Source organism: Alligator sinensis, unplaced genomic scaffold (genome assembly GCF_000455745.1).
Source record: "Alligator sinensis unplaced genomic scaffold, ASM45574v1 scaffold159_2, whole genome shotgun sequence".
NCBI lineage: Eukaryota > Metazoa > Chordata > Crocodylia > Alligatoridae > Alligator > Alligator sinensis.
The window spans coordinates 1,179,333-1,189,962 of record NW_005841992.1 but is presented as its reverse complement, the minus strand read 5'-3'; positions in this window follow the sequence as shown (position 1 = coordinate 1,189,962).

The following is a 10,630-nucleotide window of genomic DNA, read 5'->3' as shown; positions in this document are numbered from 1 at the left end:
GGTGCCAAGGCACTCTTAGTTGTCTTGATGTCCTTTCAAGGGTACCATGCAATATTATCACTGTCAGGTTCGCAAGTGATTCACAAGATAAACCCAGAGATTTTAAATAGAAATCCATATGCAGCAAGACCAGGCCCTGTGACAACCCCTCAGCCATGTAGCTCCTGCCCTTCTACTCCAGCTCCCTGGGTCGTCTTCCTTTTTATTCACCCAGCATACTTTGATGTAATGAATTAACTGGTGAAGAGGGGAAGCTGCCCTGAGTCCCAGAGTGAGTCCCTTTTCTGTCAGCCAGTCAGCAGATCCTCCCCCCACTCCCACCCCACCAGTCTCAATCCTGCCCTTCAAATACTAGGTAAGCCCTCCTGGCCCATCTCAGCCCAGGGTACCCATTGCCATAAGGGCTGTTTGTGGCTTTTCTCCCCTATAGCCACACTCATGCCTTGAGGATATTATCAGATAATTGCTCTCAGGTAAGGCCTAGGGCCTCAGCCTTCCCAGCTTCTCTACTCTTGCTGGCTCTGCTCTGCCCAGGCACTAGGCCCCCTAACCCTACCCTGCCCAAGCACTACTGGGGTTTCCTCCACCCCTGGTATAGTCCCAACCCAGTCAGCCAGCTTAAACTATAACAGAAGAATAAGTCCACTGTCTGTAACACAACTATCCCCATACTAGGTCCAAATATAGCCAGTGAGCTGGCATTTATAACAGAACTTCCCCCTATCCTGGACTGTATTTCTCAGAAAGCCATCAGCACCTTCCCTGGGTAGCTCAGTAGCTAATCAAGCACTCCTCTATAGCCCTCCTAAACAGGAACAATTCTTTCTACCACCTGCAGAACCAAACTAGATGCCTGGGCTCAGGCACTGGCTTTATGTACCTCCTAAGCCTGGCCCTTTCCTGTTAAGTGCCTTTCCAGCCATCCACAAGGGTTTCCAATATGGGCCTGATGACTAGGCTGCCTTCAGGGCAGCTTATTACTGCTACCCTTGCTGCCTTGGCAGTGTTCTTACTACTTAAGCAGGGCTCTGCCCAATTGAACTATTGCTGGGCAGCTGACCCTGCAATAGGCACTTGCTGTGTAATAAGCTCCTGGCTGCCTATGACTCCAAGTAACCGCAGCTACTGATTCCCTGTTACACCACAGTTGAGGTCTTTGCAACAGAAAAACTTTTTTTGGCTACAGAAAAATAATAGATCAGTAAGTGAGAACTAAGAGACAGCATTTTTTTGAAGTGTGCTACGAATCTAGAAAGGTTGAGAATCACTGTTTTAGATCCATTACATATGTCTCTACTGCTTGAAGTAACAGAGTAACTGATAGGGTTGGCAATGTATTACTTCTGTGTAGATCATCAGTCATCACTAAGAGGGTAATAAGACACAGATTTGGCCAATAGGTTTCCCATTGCTGACAAGAGAAGAATAATGAAACTTGAGATCCATTCCAGGATTTGGAGAGGGGTGTTACCTATTGAGCACAGCTCATTCACCCTGTTTCCCCAGCAAACTTGATCCCTCCCACCATGTCCCTTTTAACCTGCCCTTGTTCACGTTTTACAGCTCTGCTCCTCATTTTCTTCTTTTTCTCTGTCCCTCATTTGTTGCAGTCTTTTATTCTCAAACTTTTCATCCCAGTTCCGGTTCTTCCTCTGCAGAGACTAGCTCCGCACCTGCACCTTCTCCAAGGTCCATCATCACTAGTTCCTGTCTTAGTCCCTCTCCCCAAGATCTTAATCTTAGTCCCATCTCCTATGGCTCACAATCTCTCACCCAATATTTCCTTCCCTAGTTCTTACTCTCATTCTTCCCTCTACAACCAATTCTCATCTCGGCTTCATTCTCCTTACCCACCTGGTCCATCTCCTAACCTGTCAGGGGTTAGAAGTGGATATCAGGGTTACCTAAATGGTCACAATCTAGAGCCAGTGAAACAAGGGTCCCAATTAGAATCAGGGAAATCAGGAACTGACAGATCAGGAGGCATCAAGGGAATCAAAAATAGGAAGCAGAGATCCAAACCAGAGTTGTACTAGCCAGGGGATGTGGAACAATTATAAAGTGTAGAGGACCTGGACATGGGCAATCACTGTATTAAGCCACCAGCCAGGAGAACACTGGCCAAAAAGCCAGCAATGTAGGAATCGGATACAAGCCTAGCCAAAGAGGTATTCAGTAGCCTGCTGACCCCTGTAAGCTGTGCTGTTTGTTAGCTGGCAGCCACACCCATATAGATAGCTGGGGGCCAGTTGGTGGTAGTTAGGCCACTGGCAATCAAGGCTAGCTGGGAGCAATTTACCCTGACACCTGACACAGCCTAAATACCAGTTTCTCTCTTATTACCCTGTCTTACTCAAACATCTTGTAATTGTAACAGAATGCCAATGTAGGCTCACCAGATTGGCTTGAAATACTTACCCTAGGCTAGAAACAGTGCCAGTGAACTCTGAGTAACCCCAAGGGTGGAGCAGGGGAGCCCTGCCTTGTGGAGAAGGAGAAGCCAATCAAAAGCAGGGGTTTTCAGTCCCCCCCATTCACATGGAAGGGGGATGGCCAGGGTTGGGGACCTGCCACCTTGAGCCCTGGTTGGCCAGTTTGCAAGCCAGGGAGGGACTGCCAGAGGGGAATAAAAGCAGCAGCCGAACTGGTGTGTTGGAGCTGCTGACAGTGACTCCAGGTAATAGCACAGGAGGCTTTAAGAAGAGCTGGGGTGAGCTGACCCTGCAGAGGGAGCAGAGAGACCTCTCTGAAGAGCCTCAAAGGCTCCGGGAGAAGAAGGCAGTGGCAGTCAGCCGTGCCTCCAGCCCTGCAGCAGAGAGGAAGCAGCGGCCAGGGCTTGGGGCAGAGAGCTAGTGCCTTAAGGCCCCATAGCAGTGTGCTGGCTAACAGTGCTAACATCGTGTAGCCCCCCCCCCCCCCCCCCCCCCCCCCTACTCCACTGCGGAGAAAAAAGCAGCAGCCAGGAGCATAGGCAGTATCCTCATCTGGAGCAGGGAGCTGAGCTGGTGAGTTGAGGAAACCCCTTGCCTTCCTTGGGAAAGCAGGACAGCAGCAGGCAAGGCACTGGGATCCTGAGGAGCAGCAGAGTGCCTGGATGAGGGTCCCTGGGAACTTGGGGCGCAGGCCGGCGCTTGGAGCGGGATTGGCGAGCCGCGAGGCATGTGGAGTGTCCAGCCAGTCATCTGGAGCAAGGGTTTGGAGCAAAAACCCTGGGAGCTGCCTGTGCTGCTGACCCTCTGCCACTGACTGCCCCAGAGGGGATTCAGTCCTGTCACTTATTCTGCAGCTGTTTTGTCATCGGATGGAGTCCCTGAACTTTGTGCTTGGGTCATGCTGATTGCTGCAGGAGCTTACTCTGTTGCTTGTTGCTTGCCTCTTTTGTTGCCACAGAGGGTCACCCTTCAGCCTCTTTGCGGGGTTGGGGTTTGATACAATTTGATTGCTGCAGACCAGAAGAGCTTAACCTGCTGCAGTCTGTAGCTTGTTGGGAAGCCTGTTGGAGCTGCAGGGACTGACCACCTTGCTTTCTTGTGGTAGCACCTCAGCAGTGGCTGAAAGCTGCGAGTTACCCTACCTGTGGTTCTTGAGTCAAGGCCTGAGTAATGCATTCTGGCTTGTTTTGTGATTCTGGTTATGCCATTTAAGTTCATTTGTAAATAACCTTTCCTAATTAATCTTATTTTGTAAATAAAGTGTAAATAGTTAAATCAGTTAAGTGTTAGACCTTCTTGGGACCACGGGCTATTCTGTGGAGAGCAGGGGCCGCTGGAAAATAAATTGGTGCTGGCTGGAAGCCCTGCCCCACTCTCACCACACCATCCCTGATATTGGGGAGGGGTGGAAACTATTGGGGCACCACCTGGGTTACATAATCTGTTCTCCCCCTTGTTGATCTCATTCTTGTAATCTCTGCCGTTATACTGGGTGGCTTTCTTTTCTGTCCTGCCTGGGCTTGCCATTCCAGAGTTTATCCTCAGTCTGCAGACACATTGCAAATAGAGCCTGGCTCAGGTTTTTGGGGAATATTTAATGGAGTTGGGATCTTGGAGGGACTTACTAGAATTTTGCAGTTAAGTTTCTACCGAGCACAGGTAACTGACTTTTTTCAATACTTTCAAACTCATCCAAATGTGGCTAATTTACTACCATGGAAATGGCAAAAGATTCACCACTGACAAAGAGACCACTCCTGGCCATACTTCATATAACTGTTCCAAAGCACAGAGCTTCTCCAACAGAAGGCTGCTAAAACTTTTTAATGTAGGCAAAATAATGTATTTTCCCCTCATTTCATTTTCAGAAATGGCTGAACTATTCTGCCTGATTTGCAGAACAGCCAAGCCTGAGGCAAACATCTAGGGTGGGAAATTTCAGGTCACATGGTTAAAGTAGGACAAAGTTATAAGTAACTAAAAACAGGGACTTAATAATAGAAAGTGTGCGGTAACCTTACTAAGAGGGGATAACACCAGCTCTGCCTATTTATAAAGATTAACCTTAACTATATTAGAGAGTTTGTAATCACAAATTCACTAGTGAATCCTCATTCTATTTTTTTTTTTCTCCAATCCTTATAGATCCAAGACACCTTTCTGTAGACTTGAGACAACCCTCTGAACCTTTCAGTTCTTAGCCTTCACTTATTTATTGGCTATGGAAGAATAATGGAGCAATTCTTCTGTTGCAAAGAAATCGGAAAGACCAAACAGGTAGGTATTTATTGCATCAAAAACATTCTAATCTGAAATCTAGGTTTATCTTGTGAATTGTGTAGGTGCTTGCATACACAATAGTATTGATATTGTAATCCATACTGCAGTCCCCCTTAAAAGAATCTCCCAGCCCACTGAGGTGCCACAGTACCCTATCTGACAGTCATTGGTCTAGTCACTTGCTATGCTGTTGCTACCATGTTGTATAGGGTATCCCATCATGGCAAAATTTAGTGTCATGTAGTATCGCCAAGTGAACCCTGAATGAGTTATCCTATATGTCGTAAGCAGTACGTGGAGCAGTACAGAAGATGGAACTCTGCCAGAGCTACTCAGTGCTATTGGGAAGTTGAGTGTCGCTACACTGCTATGGCTCCCTAACAACCTTGGATATCTCTATTCCACTCTACATATAGCTGTGTACTAATAGGCATGCCCATATACCTCCTTCAGAAAAGTGATCAAAATCTATGTTAAAACTAGTTAGTTTTGTCCTCGCTACTTTGTAGTCTGTTCCAGAACCCCACTCTGGCAGTTAGAAACTTTCTTCCGTTTCGAATGAGTGAAGTTACTCATGGCTGGCTTATACACATCTTTCTTGGGCCAATATTGTCCTTTAGCTTAAATAGGTCTTTTTCCTCCCTCATGTTTCTTCCTAGAAATATCTGACAGGAGCAGTCACATCCCTTTTAGTCTTTGCTTTGCAAAACTAGGCAAGTAAAGCTGTTTTTATCTCCTCTTACATAATAGGCTCCCCAGTTCTGTGATCATCCTTATAGCTCTTCTCTTCACTTGTTTTAATTTGAATGCACTTTTCCTGAACATCGGTGACAAGAATTATATGCTGTATGTAAGATTGGGTCTCTCTGTACCTCATACAGTGGCACTCATGCTTCTATCTCCCAAATGGAAATACTGGATATATCCTATTTAAATGCATCTTAGGGTTGCATTTTCCTTTTTTTTTTTCCCCATGGTTACATAGCCTTAGTGGCTCAGTCAGATTGACACTGTGCGGGCCAGGAGCGACCCGAGCCCTTTTCGCACTGCACACGGGCTGTGGCCAGCAGCCCGGGCACGCCGGGGCAGAGAGGGAAGGCCTTCGAGCTGGAATTAGGCACGGACGCATAGCAGTAGTTTAAAAGATTGTTTACTTACACCGAGATGGCAGTGGTGTAGGCTGGAAAGCTTGATTAAGTTGCAGTTACAGACAAATAACACAGACGGTCTCAGGGAGGTTGCTAGGCTCCACGGTGCAGAGCTCCGGATGCTCTGGGTGAACGAGCCACCAAAATAGAAATCGTAAGTACGTCTTATAAAAGTTGCGTTCGAAGACGGGAAGAGGTGGGCGGTGGATCAGGCCGCCACGCTCCTCTGGATCTCACACAGGGTTTCTATTACCCTGCCGTGTACCCAGAGTCCCCACGAGATGGATGTGGAGTCCTCTTCAGCTTGGGCAGAAACTGCTCAAGCCTTTTATACGGCTAACAGGCCAATCGCTAGCCGCCACATGTGAATAATTTAGCACTAGCCAATCACGGGGAACAAATTTGCATACCGGTGGTGGGAACTCTTTTGCACTGTGCATTCCTCTTGCAACATGAGCAATGCACTCTGCAAAAGAAGCTGCAGAAAAGGCGGGAAACTGGTCCCTGCACCGGGGTTTCCTCTGCAACAGGAAACTCTCCCGTGCAATGCTCTGCAACTTGACGGGGATAATTCTGGTTCCGAAGCGCGCACACACAATCATGCCTTTTGGGTCATGACAGACACAACCTGATCTTTCTCCTCCTTTGTCATTTCCAAATTCTATGAGAAATTCTTGTTAGTTCTCAAGTGAATCATCGAAAATTAGGGTTGGAGGGGACCTCAGGAAGTCATCTAACCTCAAAGCAGGACCATCCCCAACTATATCATCCCACCCAACACTTTGTTTACCTGGGTTTTAAAAACCTCCAAGGATGGAGATTCCACACCCTCTCTGGGTAGCCTGTTCCAGTGCTTTACTACCTTCCTTGTGAGAGAGTTTTTCCTGATATCTAACCTAAACTTCCTTGGCTGCAACTTGAGACCATTGCTCCTTGTTCTGTCATCTGCCACCACTGAGAACAGGCTAGTTCCATCCTCTTTGGAACCACCCTTCAGATTAATAACAGCTTTTATCTGATCTTTTCTCAGTCTTCTCTTCTCCAGATTAAGTGCATGTTTTCACTTTCTATTAATTTAATCACATTTCTATATTTCTACTGTTGCAGTCCACAAGTTTGTTACGCACAATTTCTTATGTACATGGTGAGGTATATATCTTTAGATGGAGGAGTACTGTTGGCTCCTTTACCTTTTCTTTTCTTACCTTTTTGTTTAATATTAAGTATATTATGTCTATACAAATCCAATGAATAAATAAATAAATAAATAAATAAATAAATGTCAACCTTGATTAATAATGCAGTGTTTTTCGTGCATTGGTTAGTGGAAATTGGAAGGTAGAAAACAGAACAGCAGAGACTCTTTATGCCTGAAGAAGGGTGCTTATGCATGAAAGCTTGCAAAGAACTTTTTTTTCCAACTACTTAGCTGGTCTAATAAAAGAGGTCACATCTATCCAAAGAAGCTTGCCTGCCTGTGTCCTTAGATCTACACAGCTACTACCAAAAACCCTGCAGGGCAGAAAAGTAACTTTAATTAAATTTGGCAGGAGTAAATGAAGGCCTGTTCATGTGAGAGAAATGCACTAAATTAGCCAAATCCATTTAGAAATTGGTAAACTTTATTTAGGTAAACAAAGCTTAAGTTTGGAGATGTTAATTTAGCTGAGCTATGTATTATGATTAGATAGCAAGTGGATTAGCAGGAATGAAGAAGGCAAAGGAAGACAATGATTTGAAGCTGTTAGTTTAAAATGATAAACTGTACTGATGATGAAGTATTACTGTTTTAAATGAAGATCTCAGTGACAAAGAGATTAACTCTGAGATTTGCTATGCACAACATCTTGCATCCACTGTTTCTGTTCCCTTGGTAAGGATTTTTTTGCTGCTTATACTTATTACACTAGACTGTAGCTTGTCTGAATTCCACTTAATATGAACGTCTACATGGTCACCAAAAATGCAAAAAAGTGAATATCTTTGCATGTGGTTTTTGTACTAAGCTTCCTCATAATACTATAACATATCTGGACTGTTGAGTGTGGTCTTTGCTTTTATTTTTCCCTATTTTAATCCCATTCTATGCTATAAATGTCTTGTGTGTCTCCAATATTTTGCATATATGAACATTTCACATATATAAACAGGGGATGGTCTCCCAAGTTTCAGATAAGTAGGCATCTTATACTTAAAGAGCAATATTAACAAGTGTGACGTCTTACACTTTCATAAAAACTAGATTCCTGGCATCCCAAGTGGATGTGTTCTGGAGATGCCTTTTTTTTTTTTTTTCCTACCTTGAACCTGTTCGCAGATCTGACTCCCAAGACAATAGGCAGTTCTTTCCCTCAAGGTTTGGCTTGTGAATTTGATTTTGTTGTTGTTGTTGTTGTTGTTGTTCAGACTCTCAAACTTTTGTTGTTGCACTGTTAGGTGGGAAAACAGCATCAGAATTCATACAAACCAAAAATATGAACAAATTGAAAGGCTGAGCCAACTCTGAAAGGTTGAAATATCTCACTTTGGACATCATCAAATCCTATAAGATTTTTATTTAGATCCAGGACACCTAGTTGGGAGAGAAGAACTAAATAGGTGCATAGCATTGCTTAGATTTTAGAGCTTTAGTTAATTTTTAGTACTTTATTTGTTACAATAGACAACAAGTGTTGCATACATGGCTGCTTGGTCTTCAGGCACAAAAGTTCTTCACCGCTTATTCATAAATACACCTGCTTTGAACCTGGAGAGTAGTAAATTTCAGATTGATACCACTGATTCTAAAGGTTTCAGAGCTGAGTGCCTACACTGTACTTCTAAATAAAAGGACAGAGTGGGAATCTGAAACTGCTGTTTCCTGCCTTGTGATGAAATCTGCCTGACACCTCAGTGCTGCTGATAGGAATGATTCACACTAGGCTTTTTGTGTTTATTTTTGTTTGGAAAAGATTTCCCTTATTTAATCAATTGTTTTCATCCTCCTGTGTAAGGAGTCCTCTTTGTCTATATTCAGTTACTGCTCTAGATCAAAATATTAAGGAAGGTGTTTTACCTCAATATCTACATATTCCTTTAGAAAGTGTCCATCAATGCTCTGTGAATGCCAGGCAGTTCAATAAAATCCTGCTACTGCTTAAAAATGTCAAACCGGAGTACACTGATGTACATATCCAGTCTGATGTACTGGAGCTGTTGCCCTATCTTAAATATCTTATGTGAGGATAGAGGGAATTAAAGGACAGTTATGAGACAACAAAATTAGTTCATGCTTTGTTTTTCTAATTTTGTGAGTGTATTAAGATGTGCAAGTACCCCAGCATTTTACCATGACTGCACATCACTATTGTGTTCCATTGATACTTCCTTGCACATTCAGTTTTATTTTTATGGGAAAATTTAAGGCAGTCTAATATAAGATGTTAGTTCAAAAATGCACCACGGTTTAGAAGTCTTTGATGTCACTTGACATTAGCCTTGTCTAAGAACAGCTACAGTTGGCCTGGTATATATACAGTAGAATTTAGACACTTATGAACATTTTTGCTGGATCTAGGAAGAAAACCAGGTGCCTCGTAATGTAAAACTAGTTAAACTTGCAACAGGATGTGTCAGACCTTGAGCTTTTCTAGTTATGTAGGAGTTAGCAACATGTTATATTTGGATGATATTCTTGCAGGATTGGGGGAAGAACAGTAGGTTGTGGCAAGCTCTTGGTGCTTTTCTGGGCTGCAGAGCACGAGGGCGTTGGAATCTGCTGGACAATGAAAGTTGTTTCTGTCGTTCCTCTGGGTTTAGCTGGTAACATTTTGGTTTTGGAATACTTAAGCATAGCTGTATCCAAAAGCTAGATGTGTTCATTTGTAATGCAGCTCTATCAATTTGCAACAAGCTTGATGCACTGGGACTTTGGATCCACATTTCCATGGCAGATCTTTGTGGGGTTGGATTCAAAGCACCGTTTTCTAATGCTGTTGGCTCAGATGTGCCGAAGGATAGATTTCCCCAGTGAAACAAGAAGCTGCTCTTGCTTTCTGTTTGGAGTGTGTGGTCTGGGGTTAGAGCAAAAAGTTTCTAAGCCTCAACTGGATCTGGGGGATACTCTCATGCCAGCCTGCACCGAAAAAAAAAAAAACCAAGGTCAGAGCAGCGGATGCAGTTTACCTGCACTCTCCATTCGGGCTACGATATTTATGTGGCGGCGGCAGTGGCGCGTGCATTTGGAATGCTTAAGCTCTGAGGTCCATCTAGGTCCCTCTTAAATTTGTGGGTTTTTTTCCCAGGAGGGCCAGGAGGCGGATTGGTTTCGCTGTGCTGTCGGGGCAGCGGGGCCAAGAAGGATGCTGTCCCTGAGCCGAGCAGAGCGCCGCGGGGAGCCGGACAGAGGGGGAGACAGCTAGGGCTGTGGGGAGCTCGTCGAGGGGGCAGCAGCCGGGCCTAGGCTTCCCTTCACCTCCCTCCCGCCCCCGCGCCATTGCCTATTATAGAAGCGCTTCCGGCAGCGTGGAACACTCTGACATCATCCCCCGCACCCCGGTGACGTCAGCGCCGGGAGCGGTGTGTGACGCCAGTGCGTAGGGGAACGCGGTGACGTGTCCTATTTAAAGGTCCCGAGCGGAGGATGGAGACACAGCGAGCAGGTGCAGCGGCGGGGAGAGCGCGGCCGGCCGGGCGCGGGGGGGCGCGCGGTGTAGCGCGCTAGGGACGCTCGGGCGCCGGCAGCAGCGCCTCGCCGGGGTCCCCGCGGCGGGGGGGCCGCGGGGCGGCGGG